The sequence below is a fragment of the Sturnira hondurensis genome, unplaced genomic scaffold (genome assembly GCF_014824575.4).
Source record: "Sturnira hondurensis isolate 20B ecotype Veracruz unplaced genomic scaffold, ASM1482457v3 Scaffold0011253, whole genome shotgun sequence".
Taxonomy (NCBI): domain Eukaryota; kingdom Metazoa; phylum Chordata; class Mammalia; order Chiroptera; family Phyllostomidae; genus Sturnira; species Sturnira hondurensis.
In genome coordinates, this window is record NW_028083884.1 from 2,893,102 (window position 1) to 2,913,192 (window position 20,091).

The following is a 20,091-nucleotide window of genomic DNA, read 5'->3' on the forward strand; positions in this document are numbered from 1 at the left end:
AGGTTCACGAATTAGTTTGGGGGTGGGGTGGTGGGCAAGGTCCGAGATGGAATGCTGGAACTTGATGGTTTAGAATCATCACTGCACCAAACATTTAAAAATAAAAAGTCTCTCATAAATTCTCACATGGCCTATGAATCCGGTTTGGAAAGATATGTATTTTCAGTATCATGTAAGAAGTCATAGCTGATTCAGTCCCACCCCACTTTTCCTTTATTCCCTGGGTCATTACCATGGCCTCTGTGCCCTTAGTCCTCAGGGCTGTTGCGGTCAGGAGGCCCAAAAAGCTGGACACTGGATCTACTGAGGACAATAAGCCTTCCACCCAGGAAGCATTTATGCATCCCCGGGGAGACCAGCACTACCAACCCAGATCCATACCCAGTACTGCTCCCAGGTTTCAGAGAAGGCCTGAGCAGTGAGAGAAGGGATTCATTTTGAGGCAGGAAGCCCTGGAGCTGGCTGGGAGGAGTGGAAGCCTCTTTACTCAAAGTCTGGTCCATGGACCAGCAACAGCAGCGTCATTGGGAAGCTTGATAAAAATGCAGATGCGTGGGCCCCATCTCAGCCCTAAGATGACCCCGGGTGATTCATATTTATATCATAGTTTCAAAGCACCATGTTGAAGACTCCAGCTGAACTGTATAGCAGTGACAACATCAGACAAACAGACCCCTGGGGAAAGAGGCCCAGGCCCTTGTGGCGCCCCAGTTATACCCAAGTACCCTCTGAATCCCTCCCTCTGGCCGCTCTCCTAGACTTTCACGGGCCTTGTGGGGAGTATCCAAACACTGGGTTGGATTTCTGTGCAAGCAAAGCGCTGCTTAATAGCCAACCCTACTGAATTCTTCTCCTGAGCTCTGACAGAGATGTAGGAGCCCGTGGGCAGGGAGCACCAGCGTGGGAAGAGGTGAGGGCCGAGAAGGCCCTCTCTAGCAGGTCTGGTCCTCCACATACGTGCCTGCAGGCAGAGATCGGAGCCATTGCTTTCAAAAGTTAAAAGATGCTGAAGAAAAATGCCCACCTTCCTGTCTCTGTCATACAGGTTCATGCTTGCCTGTTTTGCATTAGTTAGAGTGGTTTATTATGGAGCAGGGAGCAAAGAGACATTTTAAGGGAATTGGCAAAACCCAAGCCACAATGACCAACAGAGTAGGCTGGAGGTAAACAGCTGTGGCCTGACTTTCAACATATGACAAGGGTTTTCATGCCCAGGATTAATAGAGTGCTGAAACAGCTATAGAGATCATTTTATAATTATTACAATCTCTTTTTCCCTCCTTCCTTCCTTCCTTCCTTCCTTTCTTCCTTCCTTCCTTCCTTCCTCCCTCCCTCCCTCCCTCCCTCCCTCCCTCCCTCCCTCCCTTCCTTCCTTCCTTCCTTCCTTCCTTCCTTCCTCCCTCCCTCCCTTCCTTCCTTTCTTCCTTCCTTCCTTCCTTCCTCTCACCCTCCCTCCCTCCTGTAAGCTTAAAAAATAATGTGGCTTCCATGCAAATCAAAAGCAGCTGAAAGCTTGCCAAGGCCAAGATGTAATTGAAGATGGCATTTAAGCCTTTGTGTCTCCTCTGTCTCCTGAGATATCATCATAAAATAAAAGACTTCATCAGGTAATGTTTTCTTCATTATTCAACATCACAATTCTGAGGCGAAAAAAGATAATTAGACATACGGAGCTGTCGACACATAGTTTATGAGGAGCTCATAGTTAATTAGTTATGGTAAAAGGTTTTTTATATAGTCATAATTACTTTACATTTCAGAGGAAAAGAAGCAAACATGCCCGTATTTTATTTTACCTGGTGACAAGTGTATCAAAGGGAGGCAGGTGTTTTGATGACCCTTCGGCACTTTCTTCAGACTTCCTGGGATGTATGCAAAGTGTCACAAAGGGATTTTAACAGCACAGGTCTTGTTAACGTTAATAAATAGGAGCTACACGTCTGAGACCCTTACACATCATCTGGCTAGATTCTATATGAAAATATCGTCTTCTTGGTGTCCCGAATTTCTTTTGTCAATGGAAGTTCCACCTACACACTAATTCAGAGAATGGTTACACTAATTTCCTTTAAAATGTGAGGCCAAACACCTTCATGAGTAATACTGTTTCTATTCTCATTTCTGGGGTCAGCCCATGAAGCAAAATTAATGGCAAAAATAATACACTGGGAAGAATAGCCTTCTGTAATTTATTTGTTTAAAACAATTTATAAAAGCCATCTCTCTCTTTTTTTTCACCCAGTGTTTCTGCTGAAGTGGTTACTCAAGATCTCAACCTAATTAAGAAATGAATAGAACTTAAAAATAAGAGCGGTACTCTTGGTTTTGTGTCTGTACCCGTTGCAACCGTATCTGGGCTGAGGTGGGGAGAGAACAGCTCTGTCTTGCCCAGCGCCGCCTGGGTTCTCGGAGCACGGGTTGTCTAATCTCCATCGATGTCTACCCCTGAGAGAAAAATGGATCAGGCCGCCACACGTCCTGATCGTAGATCTCCCAGGATGTCACATAGCAGATGTACACCTGCGTTTACCATCAAGGTGTCCCCATCCATGGGCCAGAATGCCATTCTCCTCGACCTCCGTCCCCTGCTTCGTTTCTTGGATCAGAAAACAAAACCTGAGATACATGCTGAAGAGGGCAATGGGCTGATTCTCTATGGCACGGCACACGTGCTCGTGAGGCCTTGTCCTCGCTATCCAAACCCAAGACTCCAGGGCAGGGTTGTGCTTCCCTCTGCTCCTGCCATAGTATTTGATGTCACGACATGGAAATGATAATAGTAGTCATTTCTGGAGTGTTTGGTGATGCTTATGCCCTGAATCCCACACTACATGGATTTTTTTTTTCATTTAATCAAGGCCTTGTTCCTCCTAGATGAGTGTCTTTGGGCAAAGTAATTAATCCTACTAAGCTCTAGTTTTCTCACTTATAAAATAAGAATAATGTTAATACTAAGACAGATAACAGATAAAAGAGGTGGGTTGGGAGGGGATGGAGGAACCACCTAATTAAATACATGTTACTGTCAAAGTTCTAGTTTTAACTTTGGGCAGTGTATTCCCAGGGGCCTACTGTGTTATTTAAATAATAACAAAATGACAGTAGAGGCCGTTGGACCAATAATCCAACAATGAGGTGTGTCAAGAAGAAAGGCAGACAATGAATATCAGGAGATTAGCACAACAGCAGACATAGTAAATACTATTAGCTATTATTATTTTTATTCTGAGAACAACTCTGTGAGTTGGGTTCTACTATCATCCCCAGTGTACAGATGATAAACTCAAACCGAAGGAGGTTAAGTCACCTGGCTAATATGTGGTAAGGCTAGGATCTAAAACCTGGGCCCCACACCCAAGCAATTACCTCATCAGAAACAACTGCAATGACCCTGAACCATCATCTTCCCACTTGACTTTCCCCTTCACTATCCATCATGGTGGACATGCTGGAAATTGAGACCTAAGGTCCCTGGAAATCGAGACCTTCTGGTCCCTGGGACTCAGCTCTTGGCTGCCTTCGTGGGGATCTGAAAGATCTAGGCACCTGGACTGGCTATCCCGATGCTGCTTGCTTGAACTTACCCAGCTTCCAGTGCCTCCCAACTTACTGCGTATTTCAAGGATAGACAGGAGAGGAGGCCCCAGCTAGCACCTTGCCCACATCCTCGCTCTCCTAGCCCACCTGATGGGTCTTTCATGCTGAAAGACAAGGCTCTTGTTGCTCTGGGTTTTTTTCTCTGTAACTTCTGTGACATGCTTTCTGTTGCCAGCATTATTCTCCAGGATGTTCACATATTTTTATGGAATAAATCAGGAAGTGCCCTCTTCATTTTCCTAGCCAGAAAAACATCAGCCTTAGCATTTGGTACCTGCAGTACCTCGCTTCCACAATCTCAAGTGGACCGAAAAAGGGAGCGAACCCTTCGCATAGGGTTCAAGGTGCTAACCGCAATTCTGGGACATGCTGATACACTAAGTATGAGGCCATCCCTTTAGACAGGAACCATGTTAATAAACTAGGTTTTCATAGCCAAGCTGGAAAACATTTATTTAGAAAGACTAAATAAATTATATTTGATTTGGGGCATGTAGAAACCCTGAATACATGAGATCAAATAGTTCACTATATTGTCATTAATGTGATTTACAGCCTGCATCCCTTTTCCACCCTCAGTCTAAACCTGTGAGTTATGTCCTAGTGAAGAAGATCCCTCTTTAATCTCATTTCCTTGAGATAATGAAGACAATATTTGCTATTTCTATGTATTTTTTATGGTCATAGTTTTAGCTATTATTTTAATCACTAATAATTAGCCTGCAATCTAGGAAAGAAATATAAATTTAGAATGACAAAATGATGCTTGGAAATAATTTCCTTTTGTCTATTCTTAAAGGAATAAATGATAAAAGTTTTAATATAGCCAAGGTGAATGGTTTCCAAAATCAGTGCTATTTCAGGTCCAGCCAACATCTTTAGATTATTTATGTAGATAGAACACTATAATATTTTAAATTCTTGAATAAATAATTCTCAATGTGTTAATTATTCTCAATTAATCATGCTAATTTACACTAATTACTAATGCAATTACAAAATTGAAGATTAACCTGGAAATTTGGAAGAGCGATGTTTGTGTTACGTAAACAGGAATAAATTACACAGGCAGGGGCATGGGCAGGGCTCTTTGCGTTTTGTTTGTCTAGCTCGAGGCCTACAAAGTACAGTGTAACCTGGGGAGGTCTGACTTCAGCACCTAACCCACTCGCAGAACAGTGGGATCAGCCTTGTCTCTGTTTTGCTCCCTCCTTTGCTTTTGACATTCCTAACATTTTCAGAAGCCGTGCTGAATGATGAAAAGACCGTTTCTAGCCACAAAGAAAAAAATAAGTCTAGGACCTTCTAGAATATTTTTTCTTTTTTTTTTCATTTAATTACTGTTCAAGTACAGTTTTCTGTCTTTTACTCCCATCCCAGCCCATCCCCCCCAGTGCTCCCCACCTCCCTCCCATTTCCACCCCCCTTAGTTGTTGTCCATGTGTCCTTTATATTTGATCCGGTGAATCCTTCACCTTTTCCCCTGAAATTCTCTCCCCTCCCCGCTCTGGTCACTGTCTGCCTGTTCTCTATTTCAGTGTTTTTGTTTTTATTTTGCTTGCTTATTTGTTTTGTTGTTTAGCTTCCTGTTAAAGGTGAGATCATATGGTGTTTGTCTTTCAACACCTGGCTTATTTCACTCAGCATAATGCTTTCAAGTTCCATCCATGTTGTTGCAAAGGGTAGGAGCTCCTTTCTTTCTGTTGCATAGAATTCCATTGTGTATATGTACCATAATTTTTTTGATCCACTCATTTACTGATGGGCACCTAGATTGCTTCCAGCTCTTGGCTATTGTAAATTGTGCTGCTATGAACACTGGGGTGCATAGGTTCTTTTGGACTGGTGTTTTAGGGTTCTTAGGATATAATCCCAGCAGTGGAATTGCTGGGTCAAAAGGCAGGTCCATTTTTAGTTTTCTGAGAAAATTCCATACTGTTTTCCACAGTGGTTGTACCAGTCTGCAATCCCACCAACACTGGATTAGGGTCCCCTCTTCTCCACAACCTCTCCAACACTTGTTGTTTGTTGCTTTGCTTATGATAGCCATTCTAACTGGTGTAAAGTGGTATCTCATTGTGGTTTTAACTTGCATCTCTCTGATAGCTAGTGATATTGAGCATCTTTTCATGCGTCTCTGGATCTTCTGTATGTCCTCCTTGGAGAAATGTCTGTTCAAGTCCTTTGCCCACTTTTTAATTGGGTTGCTTGTCTTCTTGGAATGGAGTCATGTACCTTCTAGGATATTTTGTTGGTGTCTGCCATGGCTGTTGGAAAGCCACGGAACTGCTAGACCTGTTGATGATTCAAGGGGAATAAGAAAATAGCTGTAGTCTTTGTCTGCTGACCCCAAACTAAAGATTCCACAGGACATGTTCTTTGGGACTGTGGCTTGAATTACGGGGACTGCTGTCTTGCTGAGGTTCAAACAGATGTGTGAGAAATGGGGGTGGGTGCCAACATAAGAGCAAGAGCTGGGCTATTTGAGATAATAAGGAACATCGTTCCTTAACTGTCAATAAGAAGCAGGGCGATAAGCCCCGATTTAATGCATTGTGGCACTTTGCATACTCAATGTTATTTACAGGATTGAAGGGGGTAAAGTTCTTTATGACTTACTGCTATTCATTCATTTGGTCCATTGCATGTGCGGCTGCTTGTGGTTAGACCATTAGTTGGTAACTAGTGCATGTGGGTGTAAGCGTTCCCCTGTTCCAGGTTCTAGATCTTGGGTATGCAAAGATGAAACGGCAGAACTCCAGCCCTTCAGAAGCTCTCGCCCATGCAAAACTGATGTCTCATAGTTTCCTTGGTAGAAAGTTACAGCTTAGAGAGCATATGTTATCAGCTCAGGGGAGGGGAGACCCTCCACTCTGAGAATATGACTCACTGAGGAACAATGTCCAACTCTTAGTTCATAGGCTGGCCCATCCTAGACTCATGGACAGAAGTATTTTAAGGGTTTGCATGTGGTAGGATAATTCATCTCATTCCCGAGCTGCAAGGAAAAGGTCATCTTTGCTTCTTTTATCTCTAGGCTCAAGAAGTGGTATTTCTCTGAGGGCTGGTAGGGAAGAACCCACTGGAATTTGATACAATCCTTATTTCCCTTCCCAAAGCCTTGTGGCTTATTTTAGGTCCTGAACCCACTTTTAATTCCTAATGAAACAAATTGTCTTCTTCTGAGGTGGAGCACACATGGCCCTGGAATGCCGTGAAGAATAACAACCAAATGCTTCTAAAGGACTTTAAACGCCCAAAATGAAATTCGCCACATGAAAGCCAAGTATTGTCATTCATGACAGGAACTGCCAACATGCTAAGAACAGAGAAACTCCCTGAGCACTAATCATTCATCTTAAGCTTTTTAATCCATTGTCCTTTTCTTTAACAGCAAAGCCTATCTTGTTATAAATTACCAGTGGTAAATGACTTGCTTAAAATCTTACGGTCATTTATTTGAGTAAACCACGAGGTATAGTTTTGAGGCAATTTAAAAAGCTACCAAATGAACTATAATTCATTTACTATTCACATCCAAATAGGAGCTATAAACCATAGGAGGAAAATGAGTCAGGGTTACATCATGAGAATTAACTTCAGAGGAATATTAAAGAACGAAATATTCTTTTCGGTACATGGAGATTAGCAATCGCTGGCAACACAACCACTCTGCTGGTGAGAGACAGCACAGCACACCCGGTGAGGCCCGACCTGGTGTCGGTTAACATTAATCTAGATCTGTGTCTCCCAACCCTAGCTGGTTTCACTCCAGGGCGTTTCTAACTCCCTGAAGGGATGTTACGAAATTCTTCCAAATTCCCTAAACAAAATTAATTTTAATTCGCGTTCATATGAAAAATAAATGCATACCATATGGCAGATTAGGGGAAAGAAAATACTAGAAAGTCCAACTAATAACTTAGGAAAAGATTCCAACTCATTAGCCAAGTGGGTGATTTAGATAACACTTTTTAAGTTACAAATTCTCAGCAAATAGGGATGTGGTCTAGGAAACCAAGAAAAATATTACTCTATGGTAAGTCCTCAAATTGTAGATGGAGACCTCGGATGAAATACTTTTCTTTACAATGAGCTGATGCTAGTTCAGACACGTGTGCCGACGAGACATTCTCGCTGTCCCACAGTTTGGTTAAGGATCACGGTTTACACCTAAGTACCACTTCATGGTTCACAACCCACTTCCACAGACAGCATCGAAGCTGGTTACTAATGCTGGTGACCCGTCTGGCCACAGAAAAGGCTATTTCAGTGAAAGATCTTCACTATGCTAAACCTTAAGTGGAATTAGTTTATATACTATGCCACTGATAGTTTAATATTCGCCTAGGGGCACCTGGGGAGAGGGAGGAGTAGTGAATGCTGCTACTTTGCTGTTACTTCTGCGGCTCCAGCGCCATATGCAGAAGCTAAATGACCCATGAACTTGGCCTCACTCTGTCCCACTCCCAAATAAAGCAGAGCGAGGAACAGTCAGGAGTCAGTGGAGAGGGGATAAAGACAATGGTTCAAGATGGATTGAATTTAAAGGGAGCGGTGTGGGTACTGGCCGTGGGGGCAGACTGAGTGAGCACGCAGGTAGACCCTGTGGTTATAAACTGAAAAATTGAGATTGGAGTGGTTTGAAATAGCACCTACTGATGAAGACCTCTTTTGAGACCCCCCCCAAAAATCCAGGAAGAGGCTCACTCATTCTTTAAAAAAGACCAACTCTCACACACGAATTAAAAACGAGAATGTTATGCTTGTTGTAACACTCGGGGTACTAAAGCGTTCTTTTTTTTAATCAAAAGTTCATCCCCCATTTGTGGTAATATGGACCTATCTCACATTTTGATTAAAATATTTATTCAGAGGAAGGTAATTGAAATAATGTTTAGACAATTTTAATGTTTTGATCATGGATATAATTTTTAGTATACCTAATATTGAATGAACTTATTGAGGGCATCATTATAAGAAGCAAAACGCTAAGAAAACTATTACTAGTTTGGGAATTCTGGTTCACATAGGAAATGTTAAATGTACTTAGGAACTTTCCCAGACATGCATTTAACTCATCGGCCCCGGTATTGGTAAAACGCACAGCAGGGTGGTGCTGCTTCTCGTGCAGTTGGGCTATGAATCTCCTTCTGCGAGTGGCAGACACAGACAGATATAAACAGACATATAAACAAGGCCCTGGTGCGATGGCCAAGAATCGTAAAACTACTTCTCTTTAATGGGTTATTTATTCAACAACTTCTCAAAAACTCTTAGCAGTCTGTGGTTCTGGTCTTCAAGAAGTGACTATTGAGTGCCCAGGTAGTGTGCCCGGGGCATGGAGTGTGGAGTGGACAAGTAGAGACTAGAATAAGGATGGAAAGGGCAGCTGTGCAAGACAGCAGGAGGGTAGATGAAAACAGTACAACAGTGTAACAACCTTCAGAAAAACAGCGTTGGACTTGGCAGTCACTTTAGTCTTGTACTTCTGCTCAATTCTGAATCTTCTAGGGGGTGGTTTATTCAAGAGAACCCCAAGCTAATGACAGAAATCAACAAGCAAATGTATTTTTCTCTTAAAAATATGCTTCAGTTTCTTTGCTGAAACACACTTATTTTATACTGAACTCAGAGTGGTTGTTGTAATATTTGAAAATATTTGCCCGAAAACATCTAGAAAGGGTTTGTGCCTTGATTATTAAGAATTGCCAGAGTTCTACAATTCTATTGGAAAATCAGAAGACTTCATGTATACCAACGTAATGAGACCACAATCCACACGTACAACTGAACACTTACAATTGATACCAAATTTTCACCTCCCGTGTCTCCTCTGGCTGCAATCTTCCCCGCTACACTGAGGAGCTGCTGGGAAGTATGCCTGTCATGAAAATTGCTCAATTTTCAAAATGATCTATGAATCATAATGGGAGTCTTGGTAGTTAAGTGTCTACAATAACATAAAAATGCCTCCCAGCCCTTAAACAGGTGGGAGAAAGTAGTCAAAAAATGACTCTTACAATGGTCTTTTTCATCCGTTTAAATCCCCATGTATCAGACAGTGTTAGAAGAAATAATAATAAAACATAGAGCATGGCTATAAGATACGTAAGCTTATAGTATAATAACATGATAAGAGACAGAGGCCTCAAGCCCTGAAGCCAGACTGCCTGGGTTCAAATCCTGCATCCATCACTTAACCAGCTGCACAATCTTGGGCAAGTTGTTTAACTTCTCTGTGCACCACTTGCTATAAAAATAGCACCTAGTACATGAGGGTTACTAACGAGTGTTCCCAGTATCTTCTCCCTGCCCCACCGGATCCCCCTCCAACCTTCCCACCCCCCACCCTGCTTCTGTACCCTGGGAAGCTGGCCCACACAAGAGTGGCAACAATGAGTTCTTTGCCCTGTGGCTTTCTGTCCTGTTTGGCTGAAGCGAGGCACTGGTAGGGAGAGGCAGAGACAGAAGGTGAGGTTGGGGTGTTTATCCCCTTGGTTGCTTCCCTGCCCAGTTGCCATGGGTGTCTGCAACCCTCTGCTCTCTGGGCAGCTCCAGCCACTCTGTGTCCCCACCCTGCAGACAGGCCAGGGGCGGGAGGGGGGCATAAAGGCTGCTGTTAGCCCCGGGAGGAGGGGGAGTTGCACAACACCGTACCGCATTTTCTAAATTCCACTCACACCTTCGCAAGTATTCCTTTTATTCAATTCACTTCAATTTATCCAATTTGAGCATGCCATCTGTTTCCTGCGAGAACCCCGACTAATAGGATGAGTTTCTCTTTGTAAAACACTTAGAATAATGGCTGGCATATGTAAGTACTGTATAAGTATTCGATAGATAAATAAAGTAAATGAGATTTAGAAACTTCTGTAGTCAATTTAAACACATCTTCCGGTATCTTGCCCTAGAAAGCAAAAATTTCCCGAAACATTTCCCAAACAAAACTGTTCTCGTCAATGCACTCTATGTTTATGCAATAACCAGCGTTTCATTTCTAATCATGTCTGTAACACTTTGGTTTAAAAAAGCCTGAGTAAAATGTTATTAAAGTGGTTTTTAATTCAATGTGAGCTTGTGGGGAATTTTTCTAACACTATTCATTAGCATTACATAACGTTATCTCTCCCTTTCTTACACCTTTCTTCTCCTTTCTCTATATACACTTAATCACAGGCACAATATTGTCTCCTTTGATGCTTTAAAAGAAATTTGGAATATAAACACCTGTATGTTTTATTCAGCTGGTCAAATATCATGGTATTTCACAGCTTCTAAAGTTACCAATATCTGGTAGAAACAACAGGCTCATCACTTCAAGTGAAAGACAAGATTTTTGCACGCTGGACTCCACCTCCATTTCTACATCTGAGGCTCTAAGACCCCACCTCCCCTGTTTTATTCTAAAGGATTTGCTTATTTCGCATATAGGTTTTACATCACTTAAGCCAGATAGCCACAGAACTTTTCAGTTTGTGCCCCTGTGGAACTATTTCTGTATTGACAAATGGTTACCCCGTACTCGTGTTTGCGGCAGCATCTCCGTCCAATATTTAAAAATCTAATTCATCTCCTAATATTCTGGAGTACAGCCTCCAGGAAGTTGCAAGAAAGAAAGAGTCTGAGAGTTTGTAGATTTGAGAGTATCCTTTCTCCTGCTTTTTTATATGGGCAACAACTTGAACTAAGTGAAGTATCCTGAGGTCTCAAAGTCTTTTTCCAAGGATTCTATACATTTGCTCCAGCAACTTGTAATAGTTATGATAGTCTACAAATATAAAGGTGGTCTGGCACTTGCCACTTCAAAATTAAGCAGAATTGCTGGCTAGAACACCATCATACACAGGGTAATAGTGTTTTTCTATTCCAGTGGCAAACACTTGGGAAAATAGAAATTTATTTAAAGAAAGCTATTGTTCACAAAGCAACTAGTGTAAGAGATTTAGGAATAAATTTATAAAAAGTTATAAAACTTTATAAAATATATCAAAGGAGACCTAAGTAAATAGGCAGGTATACTATGCTCATGAACTGGAAGACTCAGTATTAGAAAGATGTCAATTCTCCTCAGAATCTATACATTCAATGCAACTTGGGCAATTAGTCATTTATATGGAAAAAATGGATTTCTATCTCACACTACACAAAAGTGAAGTCAATGTGGATATGAGAATCAGATGTAAAGGCAAATATTACGGGGGGAAGTAGGGGAAGGGTCATCAAGGAACACATACAAAGAGCCCATGGACAAAGACAGCAGGTGGGGGCATTACTGAAAGTGGAGGGTAGGGATGGGTAGAGCAGGGGAGAATAATTGAGGGAAAATAGGGACAACTATAATTGAACAACAATAAAAAAGACTTTAAATTAAAGACAATGTATTTTCTAATCGTAGGGAAGCATTTCTTAAAAAAACATTTTATTTTTATTTTTAGGGAGGGGGAAGGGAGGAAGAGAGTGAGAGAAACGTCAATGTGAGAGAGAAACATTGTTTGGTCGCCTCTCATATGCGCCCTGACTGGGGATTGTACCCACAACCCAGGCGTGTGCCCTGACCTGGAATCAAAACAGCAGCCTTTAGTTTTGTGGAATGACACCCAACCAACTGACCCACACTGGCTGGGGCAGGAAGCATTTCTTAAATAAAATACAAAGCCCATAAACCACATAAAATGATCAATGTGACTACATTAGTCAAATGAAAGACTTCTGCTTAGCAAAGGAGGCATTTGCAAAACAGCCAGCTGACTAGAATGAGTGCACAAATTAATACAAAGAAAAAGACCATCTAATAGAAAAATGAGCAAAAGACAGGGAGAGACATTTCATAGAAAAGAAAATACAAATGTGTAAAAATAAATAAGTCCACTTCACTAGATATAAGGAAGAGTAAAATAAGATAACAGTAGAAACCATTTTGTACAAACTGGATAATCTGAAAAGTTAAAAATTAGGAGAACGTGAAGTATTGGTAAGGATGTGAAACAGTTAAACTCATAGAACGATGGGTGGGAGTGTACGCTGATACAATCACTTTAGACAGGCATTTAGTGTCACCCAGTCAAGGTGTACATACCTTCTTACGACACAGCTCTCCAGCAGTGCTTCTCAGACTTGACCGTGCATTGGCATCTCCTGGAGAGCTCATTAAAACAGACTGCTGTCCCCTTCCCCAGGGTTTCTAATTCAGTAGGTCTATGGTGGGGTCCAAATATTTGCATTGCTAATGGGATCCCAGGTGATTCTGAGGCTGCTGGTACTGGACCACACTTGGAGAAACATCGTCCTGGAGAAACCCTTAAACATGTATGTACAAATTTACGTACAAGAATGTGCATAGCAGCATTTGGGGGTAATAACCAAAAACTGTGACCACCCAAATATTTACGGAAGAGAGAATGAAAAAGTAAATGGAAATATAATGTAAATAAAACATTGTAGAGCAGCACAGGTAAACGCACAGCACCAGGTATATGCATTGGCCTGCATGAATATCAAACAATACAATGTTGCGCATGAGTATAAGTTGCAGAAGAAAGCATAAAGTACAACACAACTTATTTAGACCTCAAAAGCATGCAAAATTAAACTATGTAATGCTTAACAGTTAGTGCATTTGCATTAAAAAGTCCAGGTAATAATATAACTCAATATAGTGGCTCTTATTGGGGGTGTGTATAAACACAATCAGAGACAGGCATATGGCAGAGTTCAAGGGTATTTGCTAAGGCTTATTTCTTAAATGAGGTGGAGACCACACAAATGTTTCCTTGTATCATTTTTAAGTTTTTCTTGACATATAGATTACCATATTTTGCTATGTATAACGTGCACCCACATTTTTGGCCCAAACTTTCAGGGTAAAAAATGCCTGTTTTAATTTNTATAGTGGCTCTTATTGGGGGTGTGTATAAACACAATCAGAGACAGGCATATGGCAGAGTTCAAGGGTATTTGCTAAGGCTTATTTCTTAAATGAGGTGGAGACCACACAAATGTTTCCTTGTATCATTTTTAAGTTTTTCTTGACATATAGATTACCATATTTTGCTATGTATAACGTGCACCCACATTTTTGGCCCAAACTTTCAGGATAAAAAATGTCTGTTTTAATTTTTAATTAATTAATATTTAGATGCTTGCTTTTTGCATTATAAAGAAATTTTAGCATTCATTTTTGAACATATGGATATTGTTATTGCTTTCTAGAGTTATACTTTGAATGCATAAGAATAAATAAAAAACTAAAACATTTACATAGATACGGAACTAATACTACCCACATATAATGTACACCCTTATTTTTCCCTCACAAATTTGGGCAAAAATGTGCACATTATACAAGGCAAAATGCAGTATTTCAAAGTAAATGAATAACAATAACTACGTCACATTTTAAAAGGAACTCAAGTGTATCTTTCTCGTTGGGCACAGCTGCAGTAGCTGATTTTAAACCTTGCCTGTGGAGCTGTTTCACTGTCAGTCTCCACTGGTTGGCGTTGGCTCACTTTTTCTTTCTTTCTTATGTGCTGGCATCCAAGAAACTGTGAACGACACATTGTAGAGCCTCTGGATTCTGTTGTATTCCTCTGAAGAGCACTGGTTTTGTTAAAAGCAGGCAGCTAACTTACCTGTCCTCAACCTCCACACTGTCTCCTTTGTGGTGAGAATCAACTGACGTTTTTGTGCAGTTTCCTTAGCTTTTGCTGGGCTGCTTGCACACACACAGTTGGGGTGTCAGCTGTGGTATGTGCTCGGTTTAGACGCAGTAACGCCTTGCCGCCCCTCGTCAGTTCTCTTCTTTCCAAGATTCCCCTCTTACTTTCTAATTACTATAATCACCTTGAACTCCATCTCCTGGCTCTTTATGCCAGTAAGAGCAGGCTTTCTATACAAGTTTTAGCCACTCTCTTTTGGCACAAATTGGGTTGGGTCCTGCGTTCCAGCGAAAAGCAGGAATCATGGGAAACTTGCCCATTGCCATTCTCTTCTTCCAAATGCAGACTCCACTCCTGTTCTTGCCTGTTTAGTTGCTGTGTCGTACCTTTGGGCAGCTGCTTTTTGTATTATGTTCAGGATTTATAGCTTTTATGTGCAGGAGGATTACCAGAAGCCAGAAGCCCATTCCATTCCTTTTTTGAGCTTGTTTGTATGTTTTTTTCTTCTTTACTATTTATCACTTCCCCTCCCTGCCAGGCCCCAGGGCAGCTCTTCTGGTGCCCAGAGTCTCACAGTCCTCCCTGAAACAGTTCCAACTGCCTAATCACAGAAGCTCAGATCAAGTCCAAGGGGCCAGATGGGAAGAGGATGTTGCTGTCTTACACCACACTTCAGCATTTCTTCAATGCAGCACAGTCTATAGACCTGCAGCCCTTTATTTCAACTCTGCAAATATTTACTGAGTGTCTACAAGGTACAAGGCTTTGTTGTAGGCCTTTTGGATGCACCGATAAACAAAACAGTCTAACATTCTGCCCTTGCGGAAGTAACAGTATGAAGAGGGACACAGACAATGAGTCATAGACAGTAAATAAGCATGATTAGGAGGCAGTGATTGTCCACCTTTGTTCTCATTCCCAAAGCAGTTTTGGCTCTTTGGAATCATAATCATTCCAACATCTTCACTTCCCTTAACTTTACTGACTCGAGTTGTTTTCCCAGAACCAATAGGCAGTGAGTCCTGAAGGGAAAACAGGACTTTGCTTCAGTGGCTGCAGTGACTGAATTTCACCACTGGGTGGGAAAAAATGCTGGGAGCTGAGTTTACAAGCGGGTAGACGCAAAGGAAAAGCTATGGTTCAATCACTGCTATATTCAACCTAATCTTCACTCTCCAAGTGACCTCTCTTCTACTTTTCGTACAAAGACCATACAATCAGGTGGAGTAATTCCACCACAGAGGGGTGGTTTTGTGCCCAGAAATTGAGAAAATACTTTGGGGGGAGGGCACAGGATTTTTAAGTGTATGTGTTTATGTTATGTGTATTATATTTTTATTACTACCTGTTTTTTCATTTTTCATAGATGTAATACATAATATATATGTTTGTATGTTTTCTACTTGTATTAGTACGTATATATCTTTTTCATACTTCTTATGGGTGCATAAGTAGGTGCACATTTTATATGTATGGATGTGTGTGAGTGTATATATACATTAAGTTATTTTGTGGGCCTTCAACAAGCCACTTTTAAAGCCTTTTTGAGGTATGGTGTTCCCTGTATGGTAAAGATTACCTATATGTTCACCACTATCATCATCATTATTCACGTTTAATAAGCTTATCATGTTACAGGTACTATGCTAGGTACTTTGGGATATTTAACGCTTACAGTACTCCTACACAGGAGATAGTGCGGTTGCTCCCATTGGACAGGTAAGGAAACTGAGGTGAAAAGAGGTTAACTTGCCCAGGTTGGAACCAGGATTTAAACTCAGCCCTGCCTGACAAAACCACTCTCTCCCATGTGGGTCAACACACTTTTTCTGCAAAGGGCCAAATGGTAAATACTTCAGGCTGTGCAGGCTACGCGGTCCCCGTTGGATCTACTCGGCCCCCCTGCTGCAGTGTGAAAGCAGCCGTAGACAATGTAGCAATGAAGGGGCATGACCCGCTCCCCATAAAACTATAGAAGTAAGTGGTAGGCCAGATTTGGCCAATGGGCCACAGTTCCCTTCTCCCTGTTCATAACCACCAGGCTCCACTGCCTTGAGGACGACAGAGATCTGGATTAGAACTCTTCCTCTGGCATGCTTCATGACAATGGTCATCAAAGGCACCTCCTTAGTCCTTGACTCCTTTGGGTCTCCCTCCCTTAGCTTTTTGTGGGAACAGAAAAGCTTGACTTACGTGGCAGCTCTGAAATCTATTAATTCTGGGGTTGCAAGAGTTGAGCTTGGACACAGGAGTTGCAGACAGTCATAGAAAAGGAAAGAGTGTGTTGGTGCCCGTAGGAGCAGCTCAGTCTGTCTACAGGAGACATTCAGATGAAAATCACAAAGGAGGCCTCTCCTATTTCTTGCACTTCCAACACAGCGAAAGCAGTGGTGCACCAGATCACAGCCGATGTGTAGATTACTCAGAAAATCTGACATTTAGGGAAAGAGCGTGCTTACTGAATGTTAGTGCGTACCAGGTGCAATGCTAGGCACCTCCCATGCCTACTTCATCCACAATACTCCTATGTGGATGCGTGTGGTATTTTGGGGGTAAAGGGGAAAAACTGATAGGGTTCAATACCCAGAGGGTTGCAGGCCAGGACAATACTTTGGGAACCTAGCAGGTCCCAGAAACAAGATATCGTTAGGATGTCCAGAGATGACAAATTCAACTACTCAATTTATAGGCCATATGCTCTGATGCATAGCCAGTGTGTCAACTTATCCATTTATCTGGGAGTATTCACACCTAATGGGGGTAGGAAGTTGGTTCAACAAGCATTTCTTGGAGACCCAACATGTGCTAAAGCCTTGGAAACAAAGGTAGGGAAGAGGACATGGCCTTTGGATGAAGAAACTTCCAGGCTGGCCACTGCACCCCTCGGTGAGGAGGCTGTGTGGAAATGGATGGGGCCACCTGAAAGTGGGTTGCTCCCCAATACAGACCTACCTGTTGGGGAGCACTCATCTAGAGTCTACCTTTGGGATGGAAAGGACAATAAACTCAAGACTGTTAGCCTTGCTCTGCCTCCACGCCTGGTGAGACCTTGGATGATAATAATAACAGCTCGGATATACAGAGCACTTACAGTGCACATGGTGCTGTGTGCTGAGTTATTACACATATGACCTCACAGGCCCAATCTGAACTCCTGGGTGTGGCAGGGTAGGCCCCCGGTGAGTCAGCGAGGACGTAAGGTTCTAGTTTTTTCTCTCCCATGTGCATCCTAATCTGCAGCCATACTGCACAGCACACCACATATTACATGACTTTTACTTCCAGCTGCAGCTTCCACAATCTCTCCCATCTGGAACGCCTTCTCCGACTCAGTCTATCAACATGCTGGCCATCGCTCCAGGCCCAGCTCTCATGCTAATCCTTCCTTGCAAATTTTTCTTGGCGAAGATGTCTTCTGAACGCCTATAAGACCTTGCACCTCATTCAATAGCACTTAAGTGCTTTTAAAAAAATCCATCTTAAGGCTCTCAGTTCTGATTACAAAAATAAAACATTGCTCATTGTGAATAACTCAAACAATAAGGGGAAAATTTTTGCAAACACATCACACTCTTCTCATGGTGTTAAGTTCCTTAGGAATGAGGACTGTGTTTTATTTGCCTTTATATCCCCCAGAATCTGCTCACTTTAGTTCCCGAATGTCTACACCAGCCTTGGTTCAGAGTGAGAACTAAATATTTACTTGAATGAATTATGTTTAGGGCTTTCATAGCTAAACATACAGCTGATTTTCAAAACTTATGTGAGATTTATGGTCAATGATGTTATGAACACATTGTTCTTCCTAATATTATAATAGTTCTTTAAAATACACTAATAAAATAGTTTCTAGATTCTGTTGCTAGATTAATGAAATGCTGTGTGTTCTTGGTGTGAGGGCTGGACCAGTCTCTGATGAGCTATTACTGCTAGAAATTCCACTGCTTCTATCTTTAGGCCGCTTTAGAGATGAATTATTTAATTCGTGCTGAGCACATTTCAGTTCTCCAAGTTGTTCACCTTTCAAAGTTCCTCAGGTATCTGCAAGAATTTGTGAGTTAAAATATTCCTGGGTTATAGGCCTCAACTTCATTGAAAATTGACTGCACATTTTTATCATTAAATCATGAGCATCGCAGATGACTTTCACATTTCTGCGGAAGGCATGTTTCTTATTAGGCTAAAGCTTTTCAGGCTGTACAATTAATGGTTCATGGCACACTAGGGAACATTTATTAATTTTCATTTTACTTCTTTTTTGAAGGTTATGAGGGTTAAGGGTTCTAAGTTGGAGTTATTGAAATTTTAAAAGGTGTAAATAGGTAAATATTATGGTTCCTGGAAAAGCGAGACATTTTTCCCTTTAAGCATGTGATTAATATTACTAATAAAAATGTCATCGGCCTTCCCTGCTCGGGTTATGCAGCTAGAAAGACATTTCGTGAGTGCGTGGAGTGTGCGTGTGGCTTGCTTTCCAAATCCAATAGGGCATTTTCAGAGAATGCTTAATATGAGAAAGTTGTTTTCGAAAGCAGATTTTTGATGCTCTGTTAGTCTCATATAAGAGTTCTAAGTGAAACATGGTATCTCCCTATGCATTTACTAATGATTTTTCTCAGCTGCATTTGGTGGCTTACAAGAGTGTTTGGGAGCCAGGGATTTTTTTTACCCCCTTGGCAGATCATGTGACACAAATACCATTCCTGCTGAAGGCTGAATTTTGGAAAGGCAGGCCTCCTTCCCATACTTTTGTGTATAGATTACTTATTTTATATTTCAATTTCATTTCATTTATAAGCTAGCTTCCTAAGTAGTTATTTCCTGACGCTACCATGCAAAGTTCATGATATCAGTTCTGTGTAGTAAAATATTGAATTTTGGCATATATTGAGCAGTACTTTTTTAAAAAAATACTTCACTTATTTATCTTTAGAGGGGAAAGGAAGGAGAGAGGAAGGAAACATCCATGTATGGTTGCTTCTTGTGCATCCCCTGCAGGGAACTGGCCCCTGCTGGAAACTGGCCTGCAACCCAAGCATGTGCCCTGACTGGGAATCGAACCGCAATCGTGTGGTTTGCAGGCCCACGCTCAATCCACTGAGCTACACCAGCCAGGGCCTTGAGCAGCACTTTTTAAACAGCTACATTGGCTTCACCCATTTGAAGTGCACAGTTTGATGGTTTTTCGCCTATTCACAGACTCGTGTAATCATCACCACTATGTAACTTTAAAACATTGATGTTGTCCCCAAATGAAGCCTCATGCCCATTAGCATCTTCCCACCTCATTCTAGCCCTAGACAACCACTAACTACTTCCTGTCTCCAGAGACTGCCTAGTATTTTTTAAAACAAATTTTAATTGCTATCTAAAAATGTTGGTGATTTATGACACTATTAAAGCGGATACATTCAATACAATACTCAGTAATGGCATTTTTCTTTATTATTTTTATCTTTAAAAAGAAAACATGGCCCTGGCTGCAGTGGCTCGGTGTTTTGACTGTCAGCCTGCAGACCAAAGGGTCTCTGGTTCATTTCCCAGTCAAGGCACAGGCCTGGGTTGTGGGCCAGGTCCCCAGTAGGATGAGCGCGAGAGGCAACCACACATTGTTGTTTCTCTTCCTCTCTTTCAGCCTCCCTTCCCCCTCTTTAAAAGTAAATAAATAAAATCTTTAAGAAACCCCAAAGCATCTGGTTTGCAATGACTTCAAATCCATTTGTAGATTACAGTGGCACTACATTCGCTTGTGCTCCTCTGCTCCTTGGTTGGTACTGTCTGCATCGAACAGATGCAGAAATGTTAAGTGAGAAAACCGGTGAATACTTAAATG